Here is a 14,515-nt window from a genome sequence, read left to right as displayed (position 1 = left end):
CCAATATCCTGTTTTAATTGTAGTTGCTCCTCCAACACTTCCCATGACTTTGAGGGTCTTCTATAACTTCATTCGTGAATATTTATTGATGTACGGATGCCACTAGGAAGGAAACAACAGGGCTGCCTATGTTGACCGGAACCTTAAATTGGTCTCTTAGCTTTGTGCATATGATCCTGTCCTTAGATAGCTTTCTTGAGTGAAAGGTAAACTATCTTTCTGAAATTCATCTTCATTGCTATAAGGATTTTACGACTTGCAATACCTAGTCCTTAACATTAGAGTATTTTTTTTTTTGACATCTAACCTTGATTCCTCATTTTCTCCCTATATAACCTTTTTGTCAAGTGGCTGTAACTGTTTATAGAGAAAACAAAAACCTTCTGATACTTGACTCCCGCCTTTTACAATGTTATTGTCATCCATGCCTTAAAGCTTTATGGTCAAATACATTAACTTAACTCAACCCCAGGCAAGGAATTGATTCAAAGTCTTTCCTAGCCCTAAAGTCTAACATTTCCTGATAGTCATAACTTTCTTCTTCTTCTTCTTTTTTTTTTTTTTTTTTTTGAGACAGAATCTCTCTCAGTCACCCTGGGGTTAAGTGCCACAACGTCATAGCTCAAACTCTTGGGCTTAAGCGATTCTCTTGCCTCAGTCTCCCAAGTAGCTGGGGCTATAGGTGCCTGCCACAATGCCTGGCAATTTTTTAGAGATAGGGTCTCTCTGTAGCTCAGGCTGGTCTCGAACTCTTACTCTCAAGCAATCTGCCCGCCTTGGCCTCCCACAGTGCTGGGATTATAGGTGTGAACCACTGCACCTGGCCCTGAAATGGCTTCTTGCAGAATGGACAGCACATGGCTCTCTGATGGATTAGAAAGTGGCACAGCACTTGGTAATGCTATTCACCAAGCTTGTACTAAACCCTTCCCATGTTATCAACTCAAGCTATGACCACAGAGGATTCTGACAGGGCTGCTTGTGTACTCCAGTGAGACACCACTGGCCACCTCTTCTAGTAGGTCCCCAGTAATGTACCTTGTTGTCATAACTGCTGTCCCAGATGTGCTTGGCAATTCCTTCACAACCAGTTTGTGCCTGTGTGTGGGAAGGAGGAAGTGGACAGCAGTGGGAAAAGAATTTGAGATAGGAAGAAGAGTTGTTCAGGATGGAGAGAGAGAATCTATGCCACAGGTGCTGGCCCTACAGTCATCTCTGAACTGTCCACGCACACATTCTTCCCCTCTCCCATCGCTTCTCTATACCGTGGCCAGAATGGCCTTTCTCAAAGTGTTAGTATCATCCTCACTTCTCTGTTTACAGTGCCAGGCTGTGGTGGGCTTCCAAGGCCCAGCCAGAACCATCAGCCTCCCTCTCTCCTGCCTTGTTTCCCTCCAGCCATGAAGCAAACAGGGGAGGAACATCAGCTAGGAGCCAAGCTTTTTCTAAACTCTTCCCGTATTATCCACTCAAACAATCCTTACAACATCCCTAACATATTTCCCATTTTATAAATGAGGAAGTAAAGCATGTTGTGGGTAAGTAACTTGTCCAGGGTCACACAGCTGAGTGGAAGTGTAGAAATACTCAAACTAAGGTGGTCCAGCTGGCAGCCAGCACTCTTCAGTGCCAGGCTACAGCTGCCCGCAGCTTCCCGGGCTTGGTTAGTCTAGGAACCTGCCACACTGTCCAACATGTAGGACTTTACCCGACTTGTTCCCTCTATCAGAAGCACTTCTCCCTATCAACTACTGTTGTCCTCAGGGCTCAGTTGACACGACACCTACTCAGGGAGGATGTCCTAAGTTGCTCCCAGACCAGGGTACGTGCCTACTTCTACACTCCAAATGCCTGTCGTTCTAGCAGGACTATCTGACCTGTGCATTGCTGTACACCTAGTACCTGGCAGATGTTAGGCCAAAATAAATATAATTTGAGTTAAGGGATTAACTACAGGGATTGCAAATGTTTGGAAGAATTATTCTTTCTGATGCAGAGGTCAGAAATTGCTAATTTCTGTATAAGTACGAGAAATAAAGAATTAAGCTCAGCTTGGCGCCTGTGGCTCAAGCAGCTAAGGCGCCAGCCACATACACCTAAGGTGGCGGGTTTGAATCCAGCCCGGGCCCACCAAACAACAATGGCTGCAACCAAAAAATAGCCGGGCGTTGTGGCGGGCACCTGTGGTCCCAGCTACTTGGGAGGCTGAGGCAGGAGACTCGCTTGAGCCCAGGAGTTGGAGGTTGCTGTGAGCAGTGAAGCCATGGCACTCTGCCCAGGGGGATAGCTTGAGGCTCTGTTTCAAAAAAACAAAAAACAAACAAAAAAAGAATTGAGCTCATCCATAAGGGTCTTCTTTCTTTTCAAATTAAACTTAATAGAATGGGGGGGTCTTGGTGAGTATTGAGTTCTCCATCGCTAATGAGATTCAACCACTCACTCTGAGCATGTCAACACTGTGAGGGGATAAGCCCCCTGCTCTCTGGCCCCTTTCTCACTGAAGTTGCCATCACAGATGGAATACTAGGCTGATTCAGAGAACCTGGGCCCCACTAGCTGTGGGATGGTGGGCTGGGCATTTCTAAATTTCATGCCTAACAACTGTTAGTTAAGCTAGGATAACAGCATATCTAATCAACTTCACAGAGTTTTGAATGAATTAAATGGGATATTATACATAAATCGTTGCTTTGTGTGCTTTGTTTTGTATTATGAAATCACCAATGTTGTTCTTTCTCCCATTTAAAAAATTTTCCACCATTATAATGACAAAAGAATTATTTATTTATTTATTTTTGGAGACAAAAATCTGTCTATGTCACCCTCAGTAGAGTGCTATGGCATCACAGCTCACAGCAACCTCTAACTCTTGGGCTTAAGTGATTCTCTTGCCTCAGCCTCCCAAGTAGCTGGAACTGTAGGTCCCTGTCACAATGCCCAGATATTTTTTTTTGTTGTAGTTGTCATTGTTGTTTGGCAGGCCAGGGCCAGGTTCAAACCCACCAGGTCTGGTGTATGTGGCTGGCGCCCTAGCTGCTGAGCTATAGGCGCCAAGCCAATAAAATAATTTTTAAAATGAAAAAAGAAAAAAAAAGCTCATCTGCAATCCCACAACCTAATACAATAGTCATACTGTTTTTTTCTTGTTTTCTTCCACTACAACCAAGAATGGCTTTGGGAACTGACTGAGGAATTATTTCATTTAATGTTGTATTAACTGAATACAGGTAACACTGAGCCTTTTGCCACCCCCATGTAGCTTCTCGTGATATAAAAATTGTATTGGTCATTGTTTTAGAAAGTTGGAGGAAAAATTGAAGTGAAAGTTAGAATGCCCAGTGTGGTGGCTCACACCTGTAATCCTAGCACTCTGGCAGCCTGAGGTGGGTGGATTGCTCGAGCTCACAAATTCAAGAACAGCCTGAGCAAAAGCGAGGCCCCATCTCTACTAAAAATAGAAAAACTGAGATAAAAGGATCGCTTGAGCCCCAGAGTTGGAGGTCGCTGTGAGCTATGATGATGTCACGGCACTCCTACCCAGGGCGGCAGCTTGAGACTCTGTCTCACCAAAAAAAAAAAAAAAAAAAAAAAAAAGAAGGAAAAGAAAAGAAAAGAAAGAAAGTTGGAATAAATTTGAGTAAAAGAAAAAAGATTGGAAATGATTTTGTGTTTCATCCTCAACCCATCAAGCAATATTAATTTTCCCCTCCCCTTTGCTATTCTCCCATCTCCTCAGGTACTACGTGCAGATATGTGAATGAAATTCAGGTCAGGGCCTGTCTGCCCTTTTCCTCCCCAAACTTAATTCCAAGAGAATTCATCCTGAATGCACACAAGGTAAAGAGGGGGAAAGCCTGGGTCTTGCCTGGGATCCTCCATCTCCTCCAGCATGAAGTGTAAAACCCTGGGGGGTGGGGAGGACTCCAGAAAAGAAAAAAGAAGGAAAGAATAGTTTTAGCCACACTAAAGTGAATACTTCCTCTTCTGGAACTGAAAAAGAAGCTGTTCCCTTGGGCCCCTGCTACAGTTTTAGCCAAATGTTGGCTAAGTAATTGGTATTGACCCTGTGTTAATCCTGCTCTTGGAACCAGTTGGGCTGGGGCTCTCACTGCCCCCATCCCCCAGCCTGTTTGATTCCCTTCCCCCATCCTCCTCACCTCTTTCAGGCAGGGTGGGGACAGCATGAGGAGGAGTAGACTCTGGGAGACTGGGGACTTCTGTGGGGAATGCTAGAGAACCCCGCTGTGGGATGCAGGTGCCCCAGTCTGCTGCTCTTCTGGAATGTGCCACCTTCCTTTTCCTTTCACTGGGAGAGCCCTTGCAGACTATTCTCTCTGCAGAATAGTTTGTTTTTCCCCACAGGGAGTCAGGAAATGATTCCTTTCCTAACTAGTTCTGTCTGCTGCTTAGGAATCTTGCTGGGTCAGTCCTTCAGTAAGTCAGTGGCTCAGTGAATCTCCCTCTTTTCCTTCCCCCAGTTCAAGCTGCTAAGGAATTTGCTATTTTCATGAAATCTGCCCATACCTCTGCAGCCCAATAGCAGAACTAGTGGTGGCAAGCAAAGGGAACAAAGGCTTTGGCTTCGTGAAAACATAGGCAAAGAAGAAGTATAGTTATGCAATCTTCCAAGTCTGTTCAGTTCCCCATATGGAGATTCCCACATGGACAGTTCAGCAGGGTCTCAGTGTGGAAAAGTACAACCATGAGATAGTCACGTGTCTTCTACCATCATAGTCCAAATTTAAAAACTCAGAAATTTTTCTAAAATTCTGGTGAGACTGTTATTGGAATTTCTTCCTCAGTTCGTCTTGGGTCTCGGGGATTCAAAGAATGAACCCACAGACCACAGATTGGTGGTAAGACAGGATTTTTATTAGACAGAAGGGAATACAGAAAGTCTAAAAAGCACCCGACCTTCTGGCAAAGTGGAAGACCCAAGTCGAAAGTCCCTCTCTTGGAGCCTTTGTCTAGGGGGCATATATTGTCTGGAGAATTACATTTTGGCTAGGATTTCGTAGGTGGAAAAATAGCCTTTCAAAGTTGAATGCAGTCCATGGTTATTATATCTTTGCAGTTTTTGTCTCAGGGAAGGGATTGGGGTGTGTGCTCCCTACTCAAGGTAGAGCCACCCAAAAAAAGTCTCAGGCTGCTTTGTTCATGATCTTGTTAGAGCCCAGAGGATGTGGCCTGGAAAAGACAATGTGTTTATGCCTGGAAATGGGGGTCTCATTTCTGAGCTCACCTGGGCCTAGAGAATGGGGAACTTCCTCTCCAGTCCTGAGTCGGGGAATCCTGTATCAAGATGGGGAATTTCTTCTTCCCTTCCCACCCCTTCCCTTTCCTTTTTTCTTTTCTTTTTTTCTTTTTTGAGGCAGAGTCTCACTATGTTGCTCTGTGTAGAATACTGTGGTGTCATAGCTCACAGCAACTGCACACTCTTGGGCTTAAGTGATTCTCTTGCCTCAGCCTCTCAAGTAGCTGGGACTACAGGAGCCCATCACAATGCCTGGCTATTTTTGTTGTTGTTGTTGTTGCAGTTGTCATTGTTGTTTAGCTGGCCTAGGCTGGGTTCGAACCTGTCAGCCTGGGTATATGTGGCTAGCGTAAACCACTGAGTTACAGGTGCTGCCCTCTTTTTTTTTTAGACAGTCTTACTCTGGTGTCCCAATCTAGAGTGTCATGGCATCATAGCTCACAGCAACCTGAAACTCCTGGGCTCAAGAGATCCTTTTGCCTCTGCCTCCCAAGTAGCTGGGACTACTGGCACCCACTTTAACACCTAGGTAGTTTTTCTGTTTTTAGTAGAGACAGGTCTCACTCTTGCTCAGGCTGGTCTTAAACTTCAGAGCTCAGGCAATCCACCCACTTTGGTCTTCTAGAGTGCTAGGATTACAGATATGAGCTACTGTACCTGACATGAGACCCTGAATTTCTTTTGTTTTTGAGACAGAGCCTCAAGCTGTCGCCCTGGGTAGAGTGCCCTGGCATCACAGCTCACAGCAATCTCCAACTCCTGGGCTCAAGAGATTCTCCTACCTCCGCTTCCCAGGTAGCTGGGACCACAGCGCCCAGCTATTTTTTGGTTGCAGCTGTCATTGTTGTTTGGTGGGCTGGGCTGGATTAGAACCCGCCAGCTCAGGTATATGTGGCTGGCGCCTTAGCTGCTTGAGCCACAGGCGCTGAGTCAAAAGACCCTGAATTTCTTTACAGCATGCATTGGCATTATCTGTACCATCATGTAACTATTTCACATTGAAACCATTTTTCTTGAACACTTGTTGCTGGATGAAGAGGATCTGGCTGGCAGTTACTACAGAGACAGGGATAGGTCCACCAAACTATGTCAGAAGGCCAAGATTCTGGAGAACAGTGAATGGAACCTCTCCAAAACTGTTTTGATTTTCCATTTCCAACTTTACAGTTTTATACATTTAAATTCAAAGTGAAGGCCATGTAAACTCTCATCTTAAACAATGAGAACCCGTGACCCATAGTAAATGATAATCAGGGCCTGGTGTGGTGGTTCATGCCTATAATCCTAGTACTCTGGGAGGCTGAAGCAGGTGGATTGTCTGAGCTTAGGAGTTTGAGACCAGCCTGAGCCAGAGCAAGGCCTCATCTCTTAAAAGTAGCCAGGTGTGGGGGGCAGCACCTGTGGCTCAGTGGGTAGGACCCCAGAATGAGACCTCATTTCTAAAAATAGACTGTCATTGTGGTGGGCACCTATTGTCCCAGCTACTTGGGAGGCTGAGGCAAAAGAATCGCTTGAATCCAAGAGTTTGAGATTGCTGTGAGCTATGATTCTGCGGCATTCTACTGAGGGTGACAAAGTGAGACACTGTCTCAAAAAAAATAAAAATAAAAAGGAGGTGGGGAACATTATCTTTTTTCTCTGGTCTCTGGAGGAATGTGTGAAAGATTGGAATTATTTCTTCCCTGTTTTATAAAACTTTCTCAAGAAATTTCCTGGGTCCAGGGATTTGGGGGTGGGTGGGAGGAATAAGGTTTCTACTGATATACTCTCTTTTATGGTTAAAGAACAACAGAGAATCAAAATATTACATTGGGCAGATCTTTGAAAGGTTCATCTTATTGCTCAATTTGCCTGGAAGTTGAGCAATGACCAGTCAGCAGGAGGTGAGCGGCAGGCCAGTGAAGCTTCATCTGTATTTATAGCCACGGGCCACTGCTGGCATCACCGCCTGAGGCCTGCCTCCTGCGCCCTCAGGGGCATCATTAGATTCTCATAGGAGCATGAAGTCTCCTGTAAACTACACATGTGAAGATTCTAGGGGGCACACTCCTTTTGGACATCTAATATCCCCACCCCCAACCTGGTCTATGGAAAAATTATCTTCCACAAAACTGGCCTCTGGTGCCCCAAAGTCTGGGAACCGCTGGTAGATGACCTGTAGTTATCAGTCATTTCCTTCCTTCCTTCCCTCCCTCCTTCCTTTTCTTTTTTAGACAGAGTTTCATTTTGTTGCCCTTAGTAGAGTGCCCTGTTGTCACAGCTCACAGCAACCTCAAACTCTTGGGCTCAAGCCATTCTCTTGCCTCAGCCTCCTGAGTAGCTGGGACTAAAGGCGCCACCACAACGCCCGGCTATTTTGTTGTTGTTGTTGCAGTTGTTGTTGTTTAGCTGGCCCAGGCTGGGTTCGAACCTACCATCCTCGGTGTATGTGGCTGGCGCCGTAACCACTGTGCTACAGGTGCCAAGCCGACACCTGGCTATGTTTTAGAGACAAGCTCTTGCACTTGTTCAGGCTGGTCTGGAACCTGTGAGTTCAGGCCTTGGCCTCCCAGAGTTCTAGAATTACAGCTGTGAGCCACTGTGCTGGCCTCTTGTCATTCATTTTCTTTCTTAGCCACCCCAATTTTGGATGAAAAAAAAAAAAAAACAAGGCATGGTGGCATAGAGACTATGTGTGGATTTTCCTTTAGGGAAAGTGGCTCACCTTCGACCATAGCTGACTACCTCATCTGCCAGTAGTATACATCCCAGACCCAGCTATATGCGTTATCATATCCAAATGTGGATCAGTACACCCCCCTAGTGGAAGATTGGTTACACTGAATCCCTTCCATCATAGAATGAGCATTTATCCTCACTGGAATGTATCATTCCTTCTGCATTTACATTGCCTACTCACTTTGCTTCTGTCAAGCCCACCATGACTGGATTTACTATTTCTGAATAATAAGAAATACATGATACTAATGGAAATCAATGTTTTTGCCTTTTATCTTGTTATCCAGAAGCAGATCGTTTTGGAATGAAGAAAGAAGTCAGGACTATGTAGTGAAAAGGGAAACAAAGGGAAACAAACAACAAACAACAAAAAAGTCTCAAACAACCGCAAAATTGAAAAATACTGTATCAACTCATATTTTCATCTTTACTGTGTCCCTAATAAAATAAGTTCATCTATTTAAAAAATTCATTTTTTCCTTTCTTCATCGTTTCAACTATTTTATACATAGAATATGTTAACTTTATATCATATATACTGTCTTACTTTCATGTTGCTATAACAGAATACTGGAGACTAGTTTATTAAAAAAAAAAAGTTTATTGGGCAGCACCTGTGGCTCAGTAAGTAGGGCACCAGCCCCATATACCGAGGGTGGTAGGTTCAAACCCGGCCCCAGCCAAACTACAACAAAAAAATACCTGGGCATTGTGGCAGGGGCCTGTAGTCCTAGCTACACAGGAGGCTGAGGCAAGAGAATTGCCTAGGCCCAGGAGTTGGAAGTTGCTGTGAGCTGTGTGATGCCACGGCACTCTACTGAGGGTGATAAAGTAAGACTCTGTCTCTACCAAAAAAAAAAAAAAAGTTTATTTGGCTCAAGATTCTGGAAGGTGGAAAAATTCAAGAATGTGCACCTGCATCTGGTGAGGGCTTCAGGCTGCTTTAGCTCATGGTGGGACACCCAAGGGGACCCACCATGTGCAAAGGGATCACATGGTGAGAGAAGATGCTAGATGGGGAGGAGCCAGGCTCTTTTTTTTTTTTTTAAATTAAATCATACTGTGTACATTAACGCAATCATGGGGTACAATGTGCTGGTTTTATATACAATTTGAAATATTTTCATCAAACTGGTCAGGCTCTTTTTTTGTTTGTTTGTCTCACACAGTTTATTTAACAATAGGTAATAAGAAATCAAATTTAACAGCTATACAGTGATCCTACGTTCATATCTATAAGTAATCAACTTTAATTGCATGATTTACAACATTGTGGGTTTTTGCTTTCTTTCTTTTTTTTTATTAAATGATAGCTGTGTACATTAATGCAATCATGGGGTAGAGTGTGGTGTTTTCATATACAATTTGAAATATTTTCATCAAACTGGTTAACATAGCCTTCATGTCATTTTCTTAGTTATTGTGTTAAGACGTTTATATTCTACTTTTAGAAAGATTCACTTGTACCCTTGTAAGATAAATCATAGAGGTGATCCCTTGAATCACCCTCCCTCCACTTATCCACCCCTGGCTCTTTTTAACAACCAGTGCTTAGAGGAACTAAGAACTGAGAGAGGGCATTAATCTATTCATGAGGGATCTGCTCCCATGACCTAAACACCCTCCATCATGCCCCAGTTCCCAACATTGTCTTATAGGGGTTCAAATTTCAACATGAGGTTTTGGAGGAGACAAACATCCAAACCATAGCATACACTAATACGTAAGTTCAAAAATTTTGGTGTATAACTATAATAGAATTACTAGAATAGACTTTATCCAAAGATCCTGACCTTTGAGTTATAGACAATAACTGATGAAATTTTGGTCTTTCCATTAGGGAGAAGGAAAGAGTATGTTTTGGGTTGTATACAAGATGCTAGATGGAAGAATTTTTTCCATTTGTTTGTGGGATGTTTATATATGGACGTAGGGTAGATGTTGATGTTTGGCAGACAAAAGAAAAGACTGTATTGTAACTTTCATCATTCCTTTTTGTCCAGGAGAGTCCAAACTTTTGGCTTCTCTGAGCCACATTGGAAAAAGAAGAGCTGTCTCAGGCCACCCTTTAAATACACAAATACTGGGTGGTGCCTGTGGCTTAAGGAGTAGGGTGCCAGCCCCATATACTGGAGGTTGTGGGTTCAAACCCAGCCCCAGCCAAAAAAAAAAAAAAAAAAAAAAACAAAACACAACACAAATAGTAACAAAAGCTGATGAGCAAAAAAAAGGTCCATGCAAATTTTAGTGATATCTGCCACCACAGATAAGCAAAAAAGTCCTCACATAACAATCCTAATTATCTAGTGGGCCCCTTCAGAGAATCTTTTAAAATCATCTAGCAGGCCAGATGATGTGGCTCACACCTGTAATCCGAGCCTTCTGGGAGGCTAAGGCAGGTGGATTGCCTGAGCTCAGGAGTTTGAGACTAGCCTGAATCAGAGGGAGCCTTCAAACAAACAAACAAACAAACAAACAAGCAAACAAACAAAATAAAAAACCCAGGGATTGTGGCAGGTGCCTGTAAGTCCCAGCTACTTGGGAGGCTGAAGCAAGAGAATAACTTACACCAGCGGTTCTCAACCTGTGGGCTGTGACCCACAGGAACTGTATTAAAGGGCCGAGGCATTAGGAAGGTTGAGAACCACTGGTTAAGCCCAAGAGTTTGAGGTTGTTGTGAGCTGTGATGCCACAGCACTCTACCAAGGGTGACAAAGTGAGACTGTCTCAAAAAAGAAAGAAAATTGGCAGGTGACATAGTTATATCAACTGAAAATGAAGTTGCAATTGAATGAAAATATTTATTATTTTTTCAGAAATCTTGAAATCTGTTTTCAAATTCTTGTGTCAAATTGAAAAACAAGGGTGCATATTTTTTCTATTAATGGGACTGTGTTTAGCCAGTGTGTCAAAATACATACAGTTGAGAGAAAATCTCAATTAAATTCAAAAAGGGAGAGGGAGGTCAAGGGCTTGGCAAGTTCCCACCTAACAAGTGCAATGTGCTGGTTTATGGCACATTTCCTGGGTGAAGGACACAACCACATACTGGACTTTACCTTACAAACACAATCAATGTAACCCAATCATATATAACCTCATATAAATTTGAAATACAAAAAAGAAAAAAACAGCACTGTGTTTATCAGTAATCATGGAAAGCAAGTTTCTTTCTTTTTTTTTTTTCTTAGAGACAGAGTCTCACTTTGTCACCCTTAGTAGTGTACTGTAGTGTCACAGCTCACAGCAACCTCCAGCTCTTGGGCTTAGGCGACTCTCTTGCCTCAGCCTCCATAGTATCTGGGCCTACGGGCACCCACCACAACACCCAGCTGGTTTTTGTTGCAGTAGGCTGGGGCCAGGTTTGAACCGGCCACCCTCAGGTATAGGGGGCTGGCGCCCTACTCACTGAGCCACAGGCGCCACCCATAAAACAAGTTTCTTAGATAAGAGCATAGCTTATTACCTGCTTTAGTGTTTAAAGTAAGGTGACCAGACGTCCTTCCTTTGGCAGGACAGTCCCGATCTTTAACAATTTGTCCCATCCCGCAGTGTTTTAAAAAAGTTCCAACTTTGGAAAGAACGCATGACAAGCTAGGGAACAGCGGGACAATGGGAAGGGAATATAAGGTTTTCAGCTGCTGAAAAGGTTAATGTAACTCCATTTGGGAATGAAGAGGTTAATGTAACTTCATTTGGAAATGAAAAGGCTAATGTAAACTCCTACTCCCCTCTTGGGCAAAGTCACCCAGGTGGACCAGCGCCCTATTCCTTTGAGCCACAGGCCCTGCCCTATACATATATATTTTTAATGTATTATATTTGTAAATTGTACTTATGTTGAAATTAAAAAAATATATATTGCAATACTATTTTTGCATTCTATGAAAATTTTTGTTGCTCCATATAGACCAAATTTTTAATGAAGAACACCCCCACTCCCCCCACCCCCATCAATGGTGTCCCACTTTACCAATGTTAAAAATCTGGTCACCTTAGTTTAAAGACATTTCAGTTGTTGCTGGTATTATCTTTTGTTTATTTATTTATTTATTTCTGAGACAGAGTCTCACTTTGTCACCCTCGGTACAATGCTGTGGCGTCATAGCTTACAGCAACCTTAAACTCTTGGGCTCAAGTGATTCTCTTTTTTTTTTTTTTTTTTTTGAGACAGAGCGTCAAGCTGTCGCCCTAGGTAGAATGATGTGCCATCACAGCTCACAGCAACCTCCAACTCCTGGGCTCAAGCGATTCTTAGGAGGGCTCCACCTCCCAAGTAGCTGGGACCACAGGCGTCTGCCATAATGCCTGGCTATTTTCCGGTTGCAGCCGTCATTGTTGTTTGGTGGGCCTGGGCTGGATTTGAACCCACCAGCTCAGGTGTGTGTGGCTGGTGCCTTAGCTGCTTGAGCCACAGGTGCCAAGCCTCAAGTGAGTCTCTTGTCTCTGCCTACTGAGTAGCTGGGACTACAGGCGACCGCCACAATGCCTGGCTATTTTTTTGTTGCAGTTGTTTAGCTGGCCTGGGTCAGGTTCAAACCTGCCACCCTCAGTGTATGTGGCTGGCACTGTAACCACTGTGCTATGGGTGCTGAGCCTTAAGCAATTCTCTTGTCTCAGCCTCCCGAGTACCTGGGACTTCTGGTGCCTACCACAGCACCTAGCTATTTTTAGAGAGAAGGTCTCACTCTGGCTCAGGCTGGTCTCCAACCCGTTAGCTCAGACAATCCACCTGCCTAGGCTTCCCAGAGTGCTAGGATTACAGGTGTGAGCCACCACACCCAGGCTTTCGGCATTATCTTTTATTTTTTTGCAGTTTTTGGCCTGGGCTGGGCTTGAACCTGTGACCTCTGGCATATGGAGCTGGCACCCTACTCCTTTGAGCCACAGGTGCTGCCCCATGGTATTATCTTTTAAAAACAAGAGAATTAACTTCTTTTTTCCAAACACCCTGGAAAACTTGAAAATTTATGGATTTTGAATGTTTCCTGTTTTTCAGCAAATATTCCATTTTTCTTTTTCTTTCCTTTTTTTTGACAATGTTACTAGCCAAAGAATATTCTAAATGTGATATCTGCTAATAAAAATATTCAGTGTTCACAAAGAAAAAATGGTGCCTTAGATTACCTCAAACAATGGATAATGGTGCTTATACAATTAGTTGGTATCTGAGAGATTTGAGAAAAATATACCCTTGTGAACATGAGTTTCACAGTTAATTGCAGCTGAGCAGAAAACACAAAGGAGTTTGAACTTTAATTTTAAATGCTATAATTGGTTGCCTAGTGCTAAAAAGAAAATTGGCATAGTGGCTTTTAGGAAAATCACAGTATATTACAGATTTAAAAAAAATTTTTTTTTTTGAGACAGAGTCTCACTATGTGGCCCTTGCTAGGGTGCTGTGGCGTCATAGTTCACAGCAACCTTAAACTCCTGGGCTCAAGCAATTCTCTTGCCTAAGCTTCCCAAATAGTTGGGATTACAGGCTCCTGCCACAATGCCTGGCTCTTTTTTTGTTGTAGTTGTCATTGTTGTTTTTTTTTAGCAGGCCCATCTGGGCTTGAACTTGCCAGCCCTGGTGCATGTGGCCAGTGCCCTAACCACTGAGATATGAGTGCTGAGCCTTTTTTTTTTTTTTGACACAGAGTCTTACTTTGTCTCCCTCAGTAGAGTGATGTAGTATCACAGCTCACAGCAACATCAAACTCTTCAGAATCTTGCTTAAGTCTCTTAAGTAGCTGGGACTACAGGTACCCGCCACAATGCTTGGTTATTTTTTTAGAGATGGGGTCTTGCTCTTGTTCAGGCTGGTCTTGAATTCCTGAGCTCAAGTATTCCATCCTCCTCAGCCTCCCAAGTGCTGGGATTACAGGTGTAAGCCACTGTACCCGGCCCACGTATTTAAATTATTTAAACCCCAAGAAAACGTTTTTTATTTTTATTTTTTGTGAATGTATTGATTTGTGTTTATTTGTTGAAATGGAGTTGAATAAACCTGAAATGGCTGAGGAACAAATATTGAAGATATTCATGTATGTTATAACTAAAGTATTTTTGTGTGTTTATGTATTTATTTAAATGTCAGAAGTGCTTTTTGTTTTTGGCATAAATATTTCTTTGGCACTTATTTTAATTTCATTTTAGTTTTTATTTCAGATTAATATGAGGGTATACATGATTTTTATGTTACTTTGTTTGCATTTGTAAGGCAAATTCCAAGTTGTGGTTCTTTCCTTCACCCAGGAAGTGTGCCTTACACTCATGCATTGTTCCCTTTGGGTAGAAACTTGCCAAACCCTCCCCCATCCTTTCTTGAAACTAATTGAGTTTTTCTCTTATGTGGGCCGGTAGTTGTTAATCTGCTGGTTCCAATTTAATATTGAGTATGTGGTATGCTTGATTTTCCATTCTTGTGATTCTTTACTTAGGAGAATATTCTCCAAATCTTTTAAGGTTACTCCAAATTATCTCCAAATCTCTTCAGTAGAGTGACAACTACAACAACAACAAAAAAAACACAGTGCTGTTTCTTTTTTTTTTTTT

The sequence above is a fragment of the Otolemur garnettii genome, unplaced genomic scaffold (genome assembly GCF_000181295.1).
Source record: "Otolemur garnettii isolate 467f Iridium unplaced genomic scaffold, OtoGar3 scaffold00031, whole genome shotgun sequence".
NCBI classification, from domain to species: domain Eukaryota; kingdom Metazoa; phylum Chordata; class Mammalia; order Primates; family Galagidae; genus Otolemur; species Otolemur garnettii.
This window is presented reverse-complemented; position numbering follows the sequence as displayed.